This window comes from Protopterus annectens, chromosome 17.part0 (genome assembly GCF_019279795.1).
Source record: "Protopterus annectens isolate FY-2018-M chromosome 17.part0, PAN1.0, whole genome shotgun sequence".
NCBI classification, from domain to species: domain Eukaryota; kingdom Metazoa; phylum Chordata; order Ceratodontiformes; family Protopteridae; genus Protopterus; species Protopterus annectens.
This window is the reverse complement of record NC_056751.1, coordinates 482,074,647-482,089,483: the sequence shown is the minus strand read 5'-3', so window position 1 is coordinate 482,089,483 and position 14,837 is coordinate 482,074,647. Positions and strand designations below refer to the sequence as shown.

At 34.5% G+C, this 14,837-nt stretch overlaps 1 protein-coding gene across 1 annotated transcript in view; it reads left to right on the top strand.

The window, feature by feature from the left end:
• The window catches only part of LRRC4B (leucine rich repeat containing 4B), a 1,817,755-nt gene that overhangs the window by 1,196,488 nt on the left and 606,430 nt on the right, over window positions 1-14,837 (top strand). The window lies entirely within an intron of this gene.

Genomic DNA, 14,837 nt, shown 5'->3' with positions numbered 1-14,837 from the left:
GTTTACTTCCACATTTGACACCAATAAGATAGCTTATCTTGATATCAGCTTAACTAAGTATTTTGTGTTAAAAAACTATGAGGCTAAAATACATAGGAAAGAAACATACTCAAATACTTTCCTCCACTTCTCTAGTTGCCACCCTTTCCATCAGAAACGCTCAGTCATCAAGGGTCAATTAGTGAGGGCAGCTCGCATTGTAACTACAGAGAATGACTTTAAAGAGGAATGTCAACTGTTGAAAATTATGTTTGTACATTGAGGTTATCCCTCAGGTTTAATCGATGAATTAACTACTGAAGTATGTCATAAACGAGTTATAGGAATGTATAAACCTAGTTTAGGTAACAAAAGCTACCATACTACACTTGAGCCTGAATTAGGTAAAACTGGATGTATTGTTTCAGTTTCACCGGTGAATTCCATAGGAACAAGGTTTGTTACTACTTATAATGATTTAAGTCACCATTGTATAGGTATTTTGTGAAAAAAATGGTGTCTTTTTGCTAGTAACCCAGGAGTCTTAAACAAGTTAGGAGATTATCCTGATACCACATTTAGGAAAGGTAGAAATCTTAAATCACTATTTGAACAGCAAAAATGTATACAAGTTAGGACCGTTGGTATGTACAAATGTCAGAATTGCAATTATTGCAAATTTGTAACTGAATCCAATAGGTTCCAAGTGCATGGCTTCCAATACAAGTTAAGATGCCGGGTTAATTGTAATTCTAGGATGGTTGTTTATTTGGCCCAGTGTCAGGGCTGTTTGGCATTTTACATAGGCAAGACGGAGAGGAGGCTCCATGACCGTATGTACGAACACCTTTATGCCATTAATAAGAAAAAACAGGATAATGCTTTAGCCAAGCATATTTCTGAATTCCCTGAGCACAGTTTTCGATTTTTAGTTATTGACCAAATCACACAGGACAAAAGGGGTGGCCCCACACCACTTCTTTTGGAAGAATTAGAGTTATCTTGGCAGATTAGGCTTAATGCCTATGATTCAACAGGTTTAAATGAGAATTGTAGCCTGAGTAGTGTTTTAAAATTGAAAAGCCTTAAAAGGTGACTTTTGTTATAGTTTGTTTTTATGAAGTAATTACCATTTACTTGTACATACACATCGGGCATGATTATCCATTATTAAAGTTGTGTGTTCAACAAATTTAATGTATAGTAAATGTTGGGATAATTTTGTGACACGTTCTTTAGTATTTACACTTTCAAGGTTTAGTATTTAATATAATCATTTTAAATTGTTAGTATGTATAACATACTTTATTTAATGACAGTATATTGCCATATGCCTTTAAGATTAGGTGTTTCAGCTTAGTATTAGTGCTGTATTGTCATTTTTTTGTCTATGTATACATTTTTACGTATATATTATTTGTAGACATTTTTTACCTTTAAGGGGATGGTATTAGATTGTTGTTAAGCAATTGTGTTCACTAATTGTTTAATTGTTTTATGAATCTAAAGTATATATACTCCCTCTGAGGAGTAAATGGTTGTCTGAAGAAGTTTGCCGATAGCGCAAACGAAAAGCGCTTTACATGATTAAACCGTTTTAACTTTTCTTATCATTGGTGTGCTATTCGTTTTGCTTTCCTGGATTGCCTTACAGAGAAGACTGATAATGACCCCATGTAAATGACATTTTAATAGCTTCTACAAACATATATACACAGACTCATAAAACTGCAGAAACTTCATATAATCAAGACAGCACATTTAGCTTGGGAAATCAAGAAAAATATATTTTATACACCATATATGTTGTTGATCAGCACACATCATAGTCTAAACTGTATACAGGAAATCAATAAACAGAAAAACAAATAAGCAAGACAAATAAAAACACAGTCCTCCTATGTAGAGAGGTTTTAAATAGCTATAAAATCTCAGTGAAGTGCTTAGTATTATAACAATTAATATAGTACCTCTTTACCAAATCAGTGTAGGGTTACTGCATTACCTTTGTCTTCATATTTTAAATATTTTGTGTGTACATTCATTTTTTATGGTTATTGCATCTCTGTTTTTGATAGTTTTTAAAATTTGCAGAGCAGTATAAAATTATAATAAAATAAATAGTTTTAATTGCAAATGAAAGATCTTATATTAATTAATATGCATGTATAGCTTTTATTTTATGTAATGGAAAAATTGGGTAACCATTTCAAATGTTGGAACTCACAATGCCAAGTAGGTACATACATGTTTGCGATGTGGGAGCAGTCCCCCTGGAACAAATAAATTTAATGGAAAAGAGTGATGTTTGGTGTTCATGCTCCACCTCGATTTTCAGTCTTTTTTTATGTCATTCTTGTTGTCTTCCAGACTCCCAGTGTCTTTACCTTTCAATGGGAGCCAAATAATCGTCACTGATACATAATAATGTTTTTCATTTATACAATGAAAAAAATATTTTAAGAGAACATTTGCAAAAAACAAAGAGTAAAGCTGTTGAGATGGTTTTAATACTCATTTCTGTAGGTACTATTTAAAATGCATTCATCTACAGGACTGCAGCTTTATATTTTTTTTGAGTTTTCATATTGATTGGAAACTCCATTAAATTCTGGATCATTGCTATTATTACTATTATTAGTAGTAGCAGTAGTATGTCAGGGTATCAGTTTCATCATTCTCAAACTGTTTTTCATATTTAATGAGGTTTTTGATGATATGGAATGTCATGCACACACCGATTCCTATCCTCGATGAATGATCTTTATGTTCCTGTTGTTAATTATGCACATTTTTTAGTTTCAAAATGTGCATCTTAATTCTGTCTTAGGCAGTTATACCTCTTTACCATGCTTTTGAAATAAACATGGTCGATGGGAATTATTTACTCTTTAAATACTGTTTCAAATTATGCATGCTAGCAGTTTTGAGTACTTATAATGAAATTTTTCACTTTATATGAATGCAGGTACTTAATTATACTCATTCTGTACACATCTCAACTTCTTCACTTAATAATGAAGGCCAAAATTCTAAATTATTTATTTATTATTTATTTATTTATTTATTTATTTATTTATTTATTTAAATTTGTTGACCGGGAGTGTCGGACTGGATGTAGGTCCATTTTCAGCGGAGGCCAGGGGAGAAAAGCTCCACAGTTAAAATAAACAGACAGTATATACATTGGATTACATAGTGAATAACAATTTGCATAGCAATTACTTACAACATATTTACAGATGAAGAACATAGTACATCAGTAGACAACTAGAATCTTTATCTGTGAAGTGCATACCAGACGTTAACAAATGTTACAAGAAGAAGAAGTTTGTGCTGTATAATAAGTACTGGCTTATGAGCATCTGAGCTTGCTATAATCAAGGTAGTTAGTGGAGTGGAAAGAAAGGTAGTGGTTGGATGGGGTGGATGATATTAGAGTGGGAGTTGCAAGGGCATAGCCAGCATGTTTCTAGTTGCGCTTTTAGTAAAGTTTTGAAGTGGGTGCATGATGGTATGGAGGCAATTGTGGGTGGGAGTGAGTTCCATAATTTGGCTATGGTGCAAGAGAATAGTGCTTCACCAGCAGAGTTATTGGCTTTAGTGATCTGCAAGTGATTTTTGCTGCTGGATCTTAGTGGTCTGGTGGTGCGATAGGGTTGGAGTAGATTCTGGAGGGATGGGACATTTAGTGGATGGTTTACTAGTTTGTGGGCGAGTGAGAGTTGATACCACTGAAGGAGGTGAGGGAGTTCAAGCCAGCCCTGTTCAGCAAGTGAGAGACAGTGGTGACTACGGTAGGATGCCCCTCTGGTGAATTTGGTGATTTTGTTGTAGCAGGTCTCTAGCTTGTTTAGATCACATTGCCTTAGGTTGGTATATATTGGAGAGGCATAAAGTAGAGTGGAGATAAGGTGGGAATTTGCTACTGAAATCTTTGCTGCTTTGGTGAGAAATTGCTTATTTCTGTATAACGCTCCTAGTTTTTTGAGGACTTTTTTATTAGTCATGGATATGTGAATGTCAAATTTTAGTTTATTGTCTATTTCCACTCCTAGCAATTTGGTGTGTTCAGTTGGGTATATAGTGGTGTTGTCTTTTGCCGTGATGTTAAAGTGAGAGTTGTTTTGAGTATGTTTGGTGGGTTGGAAGATGAGTAGTTTAGTTTTGTTTGGGTTGAGTATTAATCGGGCATCTGATAGCCATGTTTCAACAGAGGGAAAGATTCCTGTGTGACTTTTTGCAGTTTTGGTAGGGACTGGGCTGAGCAGATGATAGTCAAGTCATCTGCGTATTGTATGAGTGTGCCATGTTTGGTGGCAGAGGCTAGATTATTGGTGTAAACAGAAAGGAGTAGGGGTCCAAGGATGGATCCTTGGGGAACCCCTATGGAGACAGGTAGTTGGGGAGATATGTCATTCTGCCATACAACGGATTGTTGGCGGTCAGACAGGTAACTCTGAAACCAGTTGGTGACCGATTGTGAGAAGGATAGGTTATTGAGGACAGAGATAAGTTGTTTGTGTGGGACCATGTCAAATGTTTTAGATAGGTCTAGGAAAGTAGCAGAGGAGAGATAGCCATTGTTTTTATGCTGAAGGATAGTGTTAGTAAAGGAGAGTAAGGCAGTGGTTGTGCTATGGTTTGGTCGGAAACCATGCTGAGTACCAGAAAGGAGGTTGTTAGTAAGGAGGTAGTCTGAAACCTGAGAGTGTATGCATCTCTCTAGTATTTTGGAGAGTGGAGAGAGAATAGCTATGGGGCGGTAGTTGGTTAGTTCTGTGGAGGGTCCGCCTTTGTGGAGGGGAATTATATGTGATACTTTCCAGTGTGGGAATGTAACTTTCAGATAGAGATCGGTTAATCAAGATGGATACTGGGTAGGCCAGAGCATCAGCTGTGATTTGTAGGTATTCACTTGGGAGGCTGTCTGCTGCTAATTTGGTAGGTTTAAGTTTAGTTAAGAGTTTTTTTATGTTGGAGGTAGGTACAGGAGAAAAAGAGAAGGCAGTGGGGAGATTACTAGTTGAAGGTGTGGGTTGGAGGGGAGGGGGGTTGTGTTGTTTAACTAGTGATAGTATGGTTTGGGTGAAGTGTGTGTTGAATGAGGTAGCAATATTTTCTGAGGAGTGAGGGATGTTAGGAGGAGGGGTACTGACTTTACCTGGGTGGAGGATGGAGTTTATGGAGGACCAGAATTGTTTGGGGCTGTGTTGTGAGGAGACTAGGGCAGACCGGTAGTATTGGGATTTGTCCTGTTTTATTAGCTTTTTGACTCTATTGCGTAGTTCTAGGAATTTCTGTTTAGCTGAGGGGGTTTTGGTTTTGTGCCAGTGCTCCCAGGCTTTATCCCTGTTTTTCATGTCTGACTTAATGGTTTTCTGTAGCCATGGGGAGGGTTGTGCTTTGGTTCTGGAGAATCTTATGGGGGCATGGTAATTAAGGATGTTCAGGAAGGTAGCAAAAAATTCAACTGCATCATCTAGACTGAGATACTTTAGAGGATGCCAGTTACATTCTTTGAGGGATGAGATGAATGTGAATGAGTTAAAGTTTAGTTTTTTACGTATGTGACGGTAGATGACAGGTTTAGCTTGGTATAGGTATTTTTTGAGTAGGAATGTTGGGGAGTGATCACTGAGGCTATCTGATAAGCAGCCTGTTAAATATGACTGGGGGCTCTTACTGACATCATACTGACATCATGATACTGAAATCAGGAAGCATTTTTTAACTATTACCTTAATTCTCCTGGAAAGTAAACAAGACAACAGATTTTGTATCAGTATACATTTTTAAAGAAAACAATGAAACTCTAATGTCTGGCATTGATGATTGACTATAATCCCCAGTGATTTACTAGAAGATCAAACTTTCTTTCAAGGAGCAGGGCAAAAATATAAGGCAAAATCAGTGGTGCTCTGCAAATTCATTGGCAGTGAATGCTGAGCTAGCAATTCCAATTGTACATGTGTATGTTTAGCAGCATTCCCATTTGGACTCCAAAGGTTCTGAGTATCAAGACGTCATCTTTTATCATAATCACAAATCTGCTGCTTTGTGCTGCAATTTGTTTGTGAAAATGTATTTTACATCATCGAAAGTGACTATTCTTTTTTATCTAAAACTGGCTGTTGTTAAACATGTCAGCTTTTACAGTTGAAGAAACAGTAGTATGTATTGAAAAGCAGCTGCTAGGTATGCCCTCCATATTTTAATATTTTCAGAGAATAAAATATTAATTTTTAGCCTGAAGACATATGTACTGCATTTACAAAAACACAAATGTGTACAGCACCCGCTTAGACTGACACAACAATTATACTTTTGAAATACCACTACAAAATACCAGGGTTCATGAATAGGGCATGCTGAGTTATATCTACAACTCCTAGGCCATCTTGGGCAAAATGTTTATAAAAATATATCTTGTAATAGCAAAGGCTGTACAAACTTATACCATCCTCCAATTTATACACATTTTGTACTTGATTATGAAAACATTTCATACCCGTATCTATATAGAACTAGAAAAGAATCATGGCTAGTAATGATTATAAGCATCTGTAGCACAGAAAAAAAGCTGATCAGCATTCTTACACAGATGTAAGATGTCTGACTGGCAATCATTTCATTTCAAACAGAATATATCAACATCTACAAATGGAATAATATGTAAGAGTTAATTTGCTACAACATACTGTTTATTTGGTATGTTCCAAAATTCTAAACATAGCCAGATCATAAAGTATTTTTACTCAAAAAGAAAAAAATGGCAGAGATTCCTAGAGTTAATGATTCTGGTACATGCCAAACTAGCAAGGAAAAATGTTTTGAATGTAATGAATTTTGCCCCTGTGATAACACAGACTAACCACCATACCCTTTTCTAGACTCCCTTGATTCCTAGCCTCTTACGAACATTATCTTGTGTTTACCCGCCGATAATAGTGTGCTTGACCATTCTGAGGATTTTTCCTCATGTAAATATGTATATACTATTGAATGACTAACCATTTTCATATAAGACCATAACTCTTGTGAGACTGAACACTATAATTGTATCCTTGTATTTTGCTTTTGTATACTCTATCCACTTAACACTAGTGTTTTTCTTTTTATATTTTGTGTGACTTTAGTATCTATAGTATCTCTTAGATATAATTTCCATTATTAATTCACACTTCTGTTGTATCTAGGTTTATTTTACATCTGGTTTTTCCCTATTGGAATACAGAATATAAAATCCTAGATATGTAATATGTTATCAAGTTTTGTAATGTACCAATTTCTGTTGTAAATATCATTGTTTTGTCCTATTTTGTTGTTTGTGGAGCTTTTCTCCCCGGGCCTCCACTGAAAATGGACATATATCCAGCTGGACTAGCCCGATCAACAAATGTAAAATAAAAAAATAAAATAAAATAAAGTTTCTGCCATTTTTAGCAGAAACTAGCTGCATCTATACCTGAGATATTGTATAATGTGACATAAACGAACATACTCTGATGCTACGATTGCAACCCTTTGCATGGGTGTGGATAACTTATATGCTGCAATAACAGGCATATTGTAAAATAAATGCTGATTACACATATCCTCATAAACACAAGGTACAGGGTTTGATTCTGAGCTCAGATTATTGGCTAGAGTTAACATGTCCCTTAAGGGCAGTTAGCCTAATATTCACTTATGAAACTATGACCTGGGATCCCAATAGATCAGTTTTCTTCCCTAGTTAAAAACACAGACAAATAAATAAAAATAGGTGGCATTGGTGGGCCAGTGGATTAAATAGTTGTTTGGTGGTTATTTGTATAGTGTTGAATTCACTTTTGTGCCTAGGTATGGCATATTTTGCCTGACAACTGAATATTGCATTTGTTTCCACATCAAAGTCATTGGTGGAATTTGAGTGGACTTTGACCTCCTGTCAGTGTAAAGGGAATGGACAACAGACTGAGTCTGGATCTGAACACTGCTAATCAATTTTAAAATAGGACAGACTCTGGCAATGAATGTGAATGGCCACTAGCAGTATGGTATCTCATATCACATCACTAGTTTAAACCAGATAGATATGCAAACAATACACATAAATAGAAATCCCTAAGTGATTAACCGTGTATAGCTTGGCCTCAACCAAATGCAGGGAATGTGCGCTGCTACTCAAGGTATGGGATTTCACCATTCATATCCAAACATAGGCTTCACATTGAGCACTCTCCCAAGCAGATTATTTGGCCTAGTTCTTCTTCTTTCGGCTTTTTTCGGTTAGGGGTCACCAGAGAGGATCACCTGTTTGCTCATGATTGACAGTAGAGTTTTACGTTGTCGAGTTTCAAGCCTGGCACCCAACCTTCCACAGAAGGCACACACATACACACACTCACACCTACGGCCAATTTAGAGTGTCCAGTCCACCTACAGCATGCCTTTGGGATGTGGGAGGAAACTCACAAGACCACAGGGAGGGCATGCAGACTCCGCACAGAAAGCACCCCAGCCGAGGATTGAACCAGAGAACCTCTTGCTGTGAGGCCACAACGCTAACTGCTGCACCTCCATGGCTGCCCATTATTTGTCCTGGTTCTACTGACCCCTTTCTTAACACTTTTCAGTGCCTTTCACTACTCACTTACTGACAGTAACACACGTACACACACACACACACACACACACACACACACACACACACACACACACACACACACACACACACACACACACACACACACACACACACACTAATTTCCAGGGAAGGCAGTAATATTCTCCTACACTAGACAATTATGTCCTAAAATTTCATGTTTAGCAAAGCAACCTGGATATGGGTGCTAGCAGCTTGTCAATTTTTAGCCATAAGTATGTTCTTTGCAATTAATAAGTAAGTAAAAGATGACTAGTTACAAGCTTTTTATGGCCAATAAATAAAAGTGTTTTACTTAGAAGTTAAGCCATGTTGTTAACAGTTAAAAGAATAGAGAGACATAGAATCATGCATAGAAAGAGAAAATCTTGAAAGAAAAATTGTGAGAAAAAGGCACATAACTACAGCTAGTCTATTTTGTTCTAAGTAATTCTGAATTTTATGACCTACTGTATCTTATGCTAAAGTATGTTATACTAATGTTTTCTAAAATTTCCAGCTAGAAGACATTTAGACTACATTTCATGTCATGCATTCTAAGTAGCATTTCTTCTCAACAATCTGTTTCTCTCTCAGGAGTTATTGATCTCTCTCTCTCTCTCTATATATGTATATATATATATATATATATATATATATATATATATATATATATATATATATATATATAGGTTACCTGAAATTTAATTGACCGTCCCAAATGTCGAGTATTGGAAGATCGGTCGGGGAAGTTCGAAAAATAGAAATGTCGAAGCTGCGGAAATTCAAATTCTTTTCCAGGGAAAAAATTCAGTTGGCTGTTTCCACAGCTTCAACATTTTCTGTACTGTGGTTCGAAAGTTATGGATTGGGTTAAGGTAAGTGTGTGAGTGTGATGGACATTGGGGTTAGGGTGGGGGTAAGGTAAGTGTGCGAAAATGACGGACATTAGGGTTAGGGCTCAGGTAAGGTAAGTGTGCGATAGTGATGGACTTTAGGGTTAGGGTGCATGTAAGGTAAGCGTGCAATAGTGACAGAACTTAGGGTTAGGGCTTGGGTTAAGGGTAGTGCATATATAGTTGTGTATGTAAGGTGTAGTGTAGGTTTATTAGGTTGTTGGTGTGCTTGCATTGTGTGTGTGTGTGTGTTTTTCGGAACAGCAAATTGTTTCCCTGGGAAAAAATTCACTGTTCTGAGGTTTTGTTGTTTTCATATTTTGAACTTCCATATTCGAACATATGATGTTCAAAATTATGGAAGTTCGATTATATGACATAGACCTATATATATATATATATATATATATATATATATATATATATATATATATATATATTTTTTTTTTTTTAAGGCAAAACCCTCCAGCAGGTTTTCAAATTTCATATTTGTTGCCCTGTTTACTCACATTTGGTCAGCTATTTATTTGAAAAAATCTAACTGCCTTTTTATGACTATAGTTTTCTGTTTTTGGGAATCAGATCCTATAATTATACTGCAAATCAATCACATTTGACATCCTGTGCATAATTGTTGTGATTTTCAGAAGACAAGAAGTTACACTTTGTAACTTGAGTTAAAAATGCTAAATATTTTCTTCTCCTTTTCTTTTTATACACAAAGAACATGATCACAAGTTCTCACATATTTTATACCAGAAAAAATGCATTAAATAAAATAGTTCAGATTATTTTAGTTTATCTCCAAAAGGTTTTATCAGACTTAGTTGCAACTCACATTTCTGTTGCATTCTTATTCAGAAAAACATGGCATATTTATGTATAAACCTCATACATAGATTTATGACTTGCTTTATATTATTTATTGAAAAGACTTGGTTGTCAGCTTAATTAGCTATTTTAGAGAAGTACATAGTCTTGTGTTAGCAGGCTTCTAACCCAGTAAGCAAAGGACATTATTTCACTGTCAATATATATGAACAGCATATTAGGGTAAGAAAGATATCTCTGTCTAAATTATGCTTTAGACATTTTAGTCGACCAGATTGTTACTGTCTAGCTTGACAAGAAAAAGAATGGCTTCCTAGTCTAGAATTTGAAGAATATTGTCTTTATGGCTTCATAGTTTAATGTGACTGTATAATGGCCCAAGGGCCTTATCTAAGCTTAGACTACACATTTAAATATTGCACTTTATCACCCATGCAGTTATAAAAATTACTTTGAATTGTATGTACAGATGTAGCTTTTCTACTAACTGAAGGGAATTAATTCCAGGATGTAACTAGATATTGTATAATAAATTAACTTTTTTTTGGTAATTGTATTTAGTTAATTTTTATAACTGCTAACACTATTTCTCCATTTTTTGCAGATAATTGTTTTTCCATTTAATGTTTGTAATTCATCATCATCATCATCATCATGTATTGCTTTGTAAGTTAAACAAAGCTTATTTCTGAACCATCTATAATATACAGAATACAGCTGTAACTATTCTAATCACAAAAAAAATTAACGTTTCATAAGCTCAGATATTCTTTTTGTAAACGTCTTCTGTACAGCTTGAAGTATCATCACATCTCTCTTACTTTATATGCAAAATACTGAGTTACATTCCAGTATTGGCCTGAAATAACTAATAAATAAATGCTTTAGTATGCATAACAACAACCTGGTTGATATATTCCTTGCAAATAATGCCAATACTCACAAAGCTTTACATTTAATATTATGTGCACTATTACTAAATAATAAAGTACTAGACATAAAGAGCCCTATATCTTTATACATATTGATAACTTTAACATGGTACTTCCCATGAATAAAAACAGTATTCTACATTAGCTGACCCTTAAAACATAATTCCAAATAATCGTCATTAACATTCAGACCAAAACTGTTCAACAATAGGGTGAGTTAATTTATATTATCATTAAATAATAAATAACCATTATATGGTGTTAAAGATAATCCTGTCATAATGTCATCTGCATGTTTAGACATCCAGAATTGCTTATCTTTGGAAGAAAAGAAAAATACATAATTAAAAATACAGGTCTGAAACATAATGTAGTATACCCTTAATTTTATCAAATCAATGTTATGTATTCTCCCAGTATATTAACCCTTTATTTCATTCCATTAAGCCAGTTGTTAATCCAATGTATAATAAAAAGACGGAGCTTCAATTTAGATATCAAAATAATTGTTTCATCATGGAAGATCAAGTACAAAGCTTTATCTAGATCAGTATAAGCAACTCCGACCTTAACACCTTTATCAGTAGCCATGCTGACAAATACAAAAAATTTCAATTAAATGTGAAGATTGTTTTTTACAAAGCCATGGTGATACATGTCAGTCTTAACACCTAAACAACCTTGTTTTTCTAACAAAAACTTTTACTCAGTATTGAGGTTACCACTTTATGAATTGCTGTTATATTTAGAAAGTTTCCCTCATTAATTGTTGGTCAGCAGCAAACCTCCTTTATTGGTAAGGTAAACTGAATGAGATTTAAATTAATATAGTCTGATTTTGAAACAAAAGAGTGAAGGATGTTCCCTATTTCCTATTTAGTGTTAAGAATGCTGTTCTCAAAAGTAGTGGCCCTACACTAGATGCATTACCCTTCTTATGACTGACATATGAGAAAAACGTTTTAGAATGAGACATGGTAGACAATTTTTCTTCATGTACATTTTGCCTTTCTTAAGATTCCTACATACCATATCATGCTCAAGTATAAATGTGAGTGGTAAATTGTATACCTTTTCCTTTTGTTTTTAAGCAATTTATCTAAATACTCTACCAGAGGGAAGGGATATGGTTTATTTTAGCTCTAATATAATTTTTACACTTGTCTAAAGCATCAAGACTTACAGGTTTAAATGTTTCTCAGAAGTTATCATAAGCATTGTTTTTCTTGATTGTTGATAAACTTAAAATCAGTAAAAATGTTTTCATCATTAAGCCTAGTGATATCAGATGGAATGCAGTTAGAGCAGAAGTTAAATTAACAAGCTATAATTCCTCTGATTCAGGATTTGATACCCTTAGCCCTTGTTTGCTTAATGTTTTACCTTGAGCAAGTCACTTAATCAGACATTGCTCCCAAGTAGCCCCTGAAAAAAGACTGTGTGTCCAGTGGGCCTACCTGATTAACAAATATAATTATCATTTATTATAGGTTTTTTAAGTATTTTACTACATGCATGGATTATGAAACAAGAGGCATAGCAAGAAGTGGCCAATGGCTCTAGAGGAGTTAGTTGACATACTTTTTGTGATAAATAGGTAAATAACAAATATAAAGTATCATTACTATGAGTGGGTAAATATGCAACTTGTTTAAAATTCTTTGTTAAGAACAGATCCAAAAATCCTCTTATAATTGGTGATCTACAAAAACTGTATTCTAGTTAACATAAGGGAAATTAAAATCATGAAGAATAATTGTATTATTTCATCCATGTTTTTATGACAGTGTCAATAAACTTTAAGGATTGCTCTGAATTTATATTTAGGCTTCTATAACAGGGCATCCTATTCATGCCTTGATCATCAAAAATGTCCAGAATTTCAAGTAATATAATTTCAGTATCATTATCATTAAATATTAACCTTTAATTTATCAAGTTATGAACAAATATAACAATTGTTTGTCCAGGTGATACATGTCTTAAACATTCATATGTAGAAAACTCACCAGTAATAACATCTGAGCATTGCCTTGCTTGAATAACAAATAGTATATTATACTGATTTATAGCTGCAGGAGTAGATAGTTCATTCTCTTTATTATTCAAACATTGTGCATTAGTGTAATATATTTTACACTATTCAAGCTGGGGATTTGAACATTATTTTGTTTATCATCTAATGCAAGTTATACTGTAAAAAATGTTTAACCGTATTCTTGATTTTGTTATAAAAAAGCTTGTCCAAAGTATAACTAACTAACAAAAACAAAAAAATCATTATCAAAAAATTAAATATTCAAATAAAGTTATCCCAAGTACTTAGCAAATCAGTATCTTTTCTTTACCAATAACCATTTATTAAATTAAAGCACTTTGCAATGCTGATAATCATAAACGTTAGGGAAGGTGGAATTTTGCTTATGAATTGATCTTTTCTTCCATACATATGATATACATTTTTCTATTGTCATTTATTTTATATAATTGTACATTACATAAATCCTTAACACCTGCTACTAGTTGTTTGAGATTATTCTGAATGTATCTGAAGCTTGTGACTTGCCCAAATATTAATCACATAATTAACTAAATGAATGATTGATCATGATATCTCTGCTTTTGTTTTCATTTTATTGAGTCCACGCTCTTAACATACCAAATATGGGACCCACAACGACCTTAGTTAGAGCATTGAAGGAGATAACTGACAGTGACTATGGAATCACCAAGCAGAGCAGTGCAGTATACAGAATATATACAACAGCTGTGTCTCTTGCTGTGGATACTAAGCTGAAAGCACTGAATGTTTAGTGAAAAATTACTCCTAGTTCAGCTTTAGAACATGGTCCTGTCACCATGAGCTTGTCTGAATAAAGCCCTGTTGTGGTATAAGAGAATCCTGAGAGGAATGAATGATGGCTTTCAATCATCCAAGAAGTTGGTTAATGAACTGTAAGTTTTGACATCAGAGAAAAGCTAAACAGGAGTGTTCCCAGAATAGACCTTGGCATATACCTCTGTTACAAGTGTTTGGGAAGGAATTTTACCATGAGCTCCAATATAAACCAGTTGGCATTTCAGTGTATTTTACTTTATTTTTCAGAGATGTGTTATGTGCAGATGTTAATGGGTATGAATGCGTGTATATATGCATGCATGTATATTTGGCCTCCTGTGGATTTTTCATGTGTATGTGTGTTTATCTTTATGTATATCTGCATGATTTAGTATATACACGTGTACTTGCTTGTGTGCTCACATGTGTTTGCATGAATTCATGTGTGTGCTTGCACACTGTTATGTTTTTGTGTTTCATCAATCTATCGTGTGTGTGTGTGTATACGTACATATGTACGTATGCGTATCTGTGTGTTTATATATATATGCATGCACTTGTGCACTCATGTTTCTTTTGTGTGTGTGTGTGTGTGTGTGTGTGTGTGTGTGTGTGTGTGTGTGTGTGTGTGCAGTAGAGGAGCAGGCAGTACAACCTATATTAGGAAACTGTGACGTTACACCAAAATATGAAATAAGGTAGATTCATAAAAAGGTTGAAAAAGACTGAAA